This window comes from Rhinichthys klamathensis, unplaced genomic scaffold (genome assembly GCF_029890125.1).
Source record: "Rhinichthys klamathensis goyatoka isolate OS25496 unplaced genomic scaffold, OSU_Roscu_1.1 h1tg000035l_1, whole genome shotgun sequence".
NCBI lineage: Eukaryota > Metazoa > Chordata > Actinopteri > Cypriniformes > Leuciscidae > Rhinichthys > Rhinichthys klamathensis.
Genome location: NW_026606583.1, coordinates 7,213,080 through 7,220,239, shown reverse-complemented (window position 1 = coordinate 7,220,239; position 7,160 = coordinate 7,213,080).

Genomic DNA, 7,160 nt, shown 5'->3' with positions numbered 1-7,160 from the left:
TTTGGGCCCAAAAGTGTATATTCGTACTGAAATGCTACATATTACAACGTTTTTAAAGGGTACTGTCCCAGTGGCAGCTTTTGTATCATTTTTTCTGAGAGCGTGTACCTTGCAAGATTTTGGTCCTTTTTTTTTTCAGTATGAAATTGATATCTTATAGCTACTTCTCTTGTTAATGTGAGGAGGTTATTTAATTATTATTGAAGTTTCTGCAAATGACGAAAATCTCAAATGTCTAATGTAGGCAGTAAACGGCAAGTGAGCTTCTTAGGATTTGAGATACATCCGTCCTTCTGGAACTATACACTTCTTTTGGGAAACTAGATCGACACGTACGTTCCATCACAGTTGCTATCTTACCTTCTAAATGGTGTAATATAACCTAGCTAAGAATATGATATACAAGAAACACATGCCACTATGACCATGTAAAATGAATGTATTTTAAAATGTAAAATGTATTCCAGTGATCAAAGCTGAATTTTCAGCATCATTACTCCAGTCTTCAGGGTCACATGATCCTTCAGAAATCACTCTAATATGATGATTTGATGATCAAGAAACATATATTATTATTATCAGTGTTGACAACTGTTGTACTTCATATTTTTGTGGAAACCGTGATACATAATTTTCAGGAATCTTTGATAAATAGAAAGTTCAAAAAACAGCGTTTATTTGAAATAGAAATAGTTTATAACATTATACCTTACTGTCAATTTTAATAAATTGTATGCATCCCTGCTGAATAACAGTAATGATGTTCAGTACAAATTATTTTAAAAACATGACATATATAATATAATGGTCGAACTTTAGATTAAGGTCCAATTCTCACTATTAACTATGACTTTTTCCACATTAAACTCTTGTTTATTAATAGTTATTAAGGCAGTTGTTAAGTTTAGGTATTGGGTGATTAAGGAATGTGGAATATGATCATGCAGAATTAATATGTGCTTTATAAGTACTAATAAACAGCCAATATCCTAGTAATATGCATGCTAAGAAGCAACTTAATAGTGAGAATTGGACCCTAAACTAAAGTGTTACCAATATAATATATTGCGGCTCCTCTTTATAGTCTTGAATAAAAATCCACTGACAATGTCAAACACATACTGGCAGACAACAAATCCTTTGAAATGATGTGCAATTTTCCTGTCATCTTTATTTGCATTCTAATAAGTTCTAATAAGGTTGTCATTGTAAAAATAGTCATGCTTTTAAGCTGATTATATTTTTCAATATGCATTACAACAGTTTTACAGCTGTGGTATGAGAGAATGCGCTGACTTTTTAAAAATATTTTTATTATTATTATTATTATTCACTTTATTCTTGGTAAAATTGGTCCATTCAACAACATACAATCACTTGTTCACCTTCAAAATGCATTTACTTTTCTCGATAGTGAGAACTTTTTCGTATTGAAAGATGGGAAAGACAGACAGTGCAGATTGGGGCAGGGCGAGGTTTAAATAGAAGTGGTAATTTTCTGTGCTTTTGTTTTACAGGAGTTGCAGTAATATGTGCCTCTGTGGCGAGTGTCTGGCAGAGATCAGTCGGTGGTTGGGATGGACATTTATACAAGGCCTGCACAGTTAGATAGTATTTTCTAAGCTACTGTACACTAAAATATGACTAAAATGTCGCAAGTCATCTCCCTTGAGTGTTTCCAGCCTTAAAGGGTTAGTTCACCCAAAAATGAAAACTCTGTCAGTAATTACTCTCCCTCATGTTGTTCCAACCCCGTAAGACTTTCGTTCATCTTCAGAACACGAATTAAGATATTTTTGATTAAATCTGAGAGCTGGCTCACTCCTCCATAGGCTTCTTAAGGGATCGAAACTGGCCGGCCCAAAAGTTATGAAAGACATCGTTAAAATAGTCCGAGTGACTACAGCGGCTCAACCTTAAGTTTATCAAGCGACGAGAATACTTTTTGTGCGCAAAAAAACAAACAAAAATAACGACTTTATTCAACTATTCATTTCCTTCTCTGTACGGCCGTGATATTTCACGTAGTGATATTGCGCAAAGCTTCTAGGTTGTAAGTCACGCATCACACACATGACCAGCGTCGGCCAATAGTGAGCCAGCGTGTGACGTGCAACCTAGAAGCTTTGCGCAATATCACTACGTGAAATATCACGGCCGTACAGAGAAGGAAATGAATAGTTGAATAAAGTCGTTCTTTTTGTTTGTTTTTTTTGCGCACAAAAAGTATCCTCGTCGCGTGATAAACTTAAGGTTGAGCCACTGTAGTCACTCGGACTATTTTAACAATGTCTTTCATAACTTTTGGGCCGGCCAGTTTCGATCCCTTAAGAAGCCTATGGAGGAGTGAGCCAGCTCTCAGATTTAATCAAAAATATCTTAATTCGTGTTCTGAAGATGAACGAAAGTCTTACGGGGTTGGAACAACACGAGGGAGAGAAATTACTGACAGAATTTTCATTTTTGGGTGAACTAACCCTTTAATGAAGCTGCATTTCCTCTTCAATCACAAACTTCAGTGTTCCCACACATCTACCAGAGACCAAGCCACTCAAACGCTGATCGCATAAAGCCAAAACACACTTTTAGATCAAATTTAAATGAGGATACAAACAAGGAAACAGCTAACACTATACAAACAACTACACCAGCCAAACAGTCAGTGAAATTCAAAACACTGACATAAACAAACATTTGTCGCAGATTGAACTGGGCTCACATGTCAATCAATCTTTATAAAGTCACTAGTACTTAACATAACAAGCACTGCGGTTCATTGGAGCAGAACTGTCCATGTAAGACAAGAAGGTGTGGGTCGATCTGAAATCAAATGTGTTCACAATCACATCATGTGCATCAAAATGCGGATAACTGTCACTAAATTAGCTTGTTAAAAAAAGAGAAAAAACCAACGGCAACCTGTCACTCACATGAGATCCGCCATAAGCAAACCACAATTAAAGTGTACATGAAGTGTGCCATTTGCGACAAGGTCTAACTGCACCAAACTGAATTGCAAAAATGATGACTGATTAATGATTTTCAAACAAGGTTTCCTGAAGACTTCCCCTGTCTGCCATTGGTCAGACAAATAGATAGTCCCGCCTTAATCTCACGCCATTGGTTTCTGTGTCAATCAATTAAGAGACATTTTTATGGTATTTTAACTTGGAAAAGGTTTAGTCCCTTTCCCACCCTCTCCCATTTGGACGTTACATATATACAGGTGGGAAGTGGTATTTGAGTTTATCTATTGCCATGGGAGGTGGTGGGGATTCCTCAGCCGTTTGCTTTTACAAGCACATGTTTCTACTTGTTGCACTTAAAGTTTTCTTTTCTTCATTCTGTCCATCTGTCCTTGCTTCATCTTTACTTCTCCTCACTCTGTCTCTTGCTACTCCTATGTCCAGTCAATCACCCTAAGGGCCTCAGATAGATCGAAAAGCTTGTGTGCGAAAAACGGCAAGAGAATAGTTTAGCGGTCACACAGTTGTTTAGAAAATGTTGCTGTATTACGAATGCCTTGTGTGTCATGCAGAGTTCTGATCTAAATAACTTTGATTTTAGTCATTTAATTAACATTTAAGTTGAACTCCACAAATATTCACAATATGAGATTGACATTGCCTATATGACACACAAAAATATACAAAGTAAAAAGTGAAAAACTTGCACTCCATAAGCAGACGTCTCCACTGGTGATGCTAGAGCAAGATCTGTCTGACTAATGCTTTCCTGATACGTGTCCAGCTTTTGTTTGCAAAATGTTCAACCCCAGTCTGAAGCATTCCAGAACCTCTGCAAGTTATTCTCGCATGCTGCACACGTACAAAAAAAAGGGTTGTCAAGTTTGAACTTGGTATAGCCTTTATCAAAAATGAATTTAGTGTTTTGTAAACTGTTTTGATAGAGTAAAACTCGTTCTGAAAGCTTTTACCCTTGTTAAAAAGAAGTACACTTCATCACACTTTTAAAAAGAGCTACTTATTATGGAAATAATATACTTTAAAAGAATACTTAAATGTACTGAATCTATTTTTTTGGATACTTAATTGCATGTTTTATAACCAAATGAAGATGTATTAAAGTTTACATTTATCTTAAATGAAGTTACTTGAACTTGAGAGTGTTTTTGATCCACTTAGAGTACATTTTTATATGTCATTTAATAATTACGTCTTTGAAATATGGTTAAAGTAACGTACTGACAAGAATTTATGGTAAACTAAAATATACTTTAATGTCATCTCCATTGAAACTTGTATGCCATTAATCTAATTTGTAATTATACATTTGTATTGAAATGTTGTAACTTTAAATGCAATATTGAAAAACACATAACTACAGTTAAAGTACTGTATAATCAAGTACTTTACATGTGATTTAGTCTGTCAACATCAAAAGCACAACAAAATATTATTAAAACAATGATTTAAAATGTACTTTGAAGTAAAACTTTTAATGTGACATTACAGTGCATTTAAAAAAAATAAACAGTCATGAAAGTAGTATCGTACACTTAAAGGGCTAGTTCACTTTGAAATTAATTTTTGGTATGTTTTAGCTTACCTCAAGGCAGGGCTCCAGACTAACTTTTTTCACCTCCGTCCTGAAACCGTCCTGATAAACAATTTGAACCGTCCTAAAGTGAATGTCAACCGTCCCAAAATGAAAATGTTGTTTCTGTACTTTATTAATATCATCTATAGTTGTTGTTAGTCAAATAATAAAAACACCATTAAAGTGTTTATGATATATATTATATTTAGTTAGCTCCATTCAAAGTAGTTATCTGTAAATAGGTCAAAAACAGATTAAATAAAAAATAAAAGGAGTTAAATGCTTCTTTGTATTCATGCAGAACAAATCTTTTTTTTGTTCCTTTTTCTTTTTTTACATGGTTGGATTAAACAATAACATATAAATACTGGTGACTACATCTCAAAGTGGTAATGTGTCATAGCTGATCATCTGGAAATGTGTTATTAAGAGAAAGGGCTTTAAAAAAAGTGTAATATGACTTCTCTAGAACACAGAATTTGGGGAAGGGGTTCGTTTTCTCACACAAACCGCTCGTTTCGTGTCTTAGGCCATCAATGTGTACTTACATTTACGAGTCATTAAATCATGTTTAATTTGGACTTCTCTGTGCATGCTCTTTGAGGTGGTGACCATAGACCTGCATTATATGACTGACAGACAAGAACGGTTTGACCTAAAAATATCAAAATTGAAACTACTGCGGAAACAAAGACACCTACATCTTGGATGCCCTTGAGGTAAGCTAAAACATACCAAAAATGTATTTTAAAGTGAACTATCCCTTTAAGTGATATTTTATCTCATTAATATTATATTATCTACATTTTTGTGGCAAATGGCACAAAATTGTAGTGCAAAAGTTCTCTGTTGAGAGAACTACTTATAGAGCAAGAATTTAAATGAATCCTGTAAGATAGCATCTATTTTTACACTGAAAAATCAGTATAAATCAGTATTTCTGTTTTTGCATTCTATTTGCTTTCCAAGCGTTCATCGATGTCAACGAGGTGATTTACCCTGATCCGCCCACTCTCTCTCTCTTCTCCTCCTGCTCTCCACCCCTTCACTCCTTAAGAAGTGATTGGTATCCTCAGGCCAGCTAGACAGGCTAAAGGTTACGCAGATCGGATTCCAACAAGTCTTTATTTAAACATTTAAACATTGGACACTTTTAGTATTGAAAGTCGACTGATGTTACACAAATCTAGGGCCAATTTTGAATCTCCTTCCCACTCCAAAGACATGTGGACTGATAAAGAGAAATGAATCATAGACAAACCCCTGAGGGCAAACTCTACCTGGTGCAAATATCTCTTTCAACAAGTGTCTTCATGCTGCCACCTTGAGTTCAATGCACAGTTGCTTTAACGAATTCCTTGCAATACAGCAGAAGCTGTGCATTGAAACAAATGAAAAAAGAAAAAGAAAAAGTCGATTACAGGGTGGAAGCCTTCTTCCGATTGCTTGGCAGTCTAGCACTTTGGAAAGCTGGAATCATTGTGATATGTAGTCATTTTGTAATCATATGGCTTTCACTCCCTCTGTCTTTAAAGAGAAAGAAGCCCCTTCATTTCATCTCACAGGCCAGTATTTTACTGTCTCAGCGTAAGTGCTGGACGTTTAGTGACAGTGATGCAGTTACGGACAAAAGCATCTCTTGCTCTGTCAAATAGTTTTTTTTTCCTGCATTTGAGAATCTTCTCTATTTTTGCAAAACTGTCAGGAAAGCTGAGGTTTAATGAAAGGCTGTATGAAATTAATTCACAACCTAGATTAGCTTTGAACTAGGGATGGGCCGATACCGATACTGACATCGGGGATCGGGCCGATACTGTCCTAATATACTCGTACTCGTACTCATAACAATTCGCCGATACCACGCACCGATACCACGTAGTACATTTTGCAAAACGAAACTGGCCGCCGCGAGTGCTTTGTCGAGGTGAACTGAGGCATAGGAAAGTATAATGTCGGCGGTTTGGGCTCATTTCAAGATAAGGGATGATGACAACAGCAAGGCAGACTGTGAGTTATGTTCAGCTAAGGTGTCGAGAGGAGGGAAAGAAAGTACATCGTTTAACACCAGCAATCTAATTAAACATCTGAAGACGCATCATAGATCTGATGGCCGAGCGCGCGCGCGGGCGGTAATGCACTCACTCTGTGTGTGCGGGTTACGGGAGAATAAAACGATTCGCGGGACTCCCGCAAACTAGAAATATCTATGAATAAAACATAAAAACTAAAAGATTTTTATTCATCTCTTGCAGAAAAGCAACAAGAACAACTACAACAAAATAGAAACGATTTACAGGCCAGAGTTTCTATTCATAACATGGTTACAGCGTTGAGCGATGTAGCCAATCACAGACATATGTGTTGATTTCTTGAACGCAATGGCCAATCAGAAGCATTTAAGATAGACTCCCCTCACCGCTCAAAACGGACTTTTTTGTTCAGTGCTGAATTCTGTATGCTGGCAAATCCTCTAATTATAACAAACAAAGTGTGGATATTATGAAAGATTGATTGTGCAGTCAGCTTCATTGATAATAACAGAGATGTGTGAGATCGCGATGAACTGTCAGCTTTTAGGATTTATTAAGGGAGCGCACTTT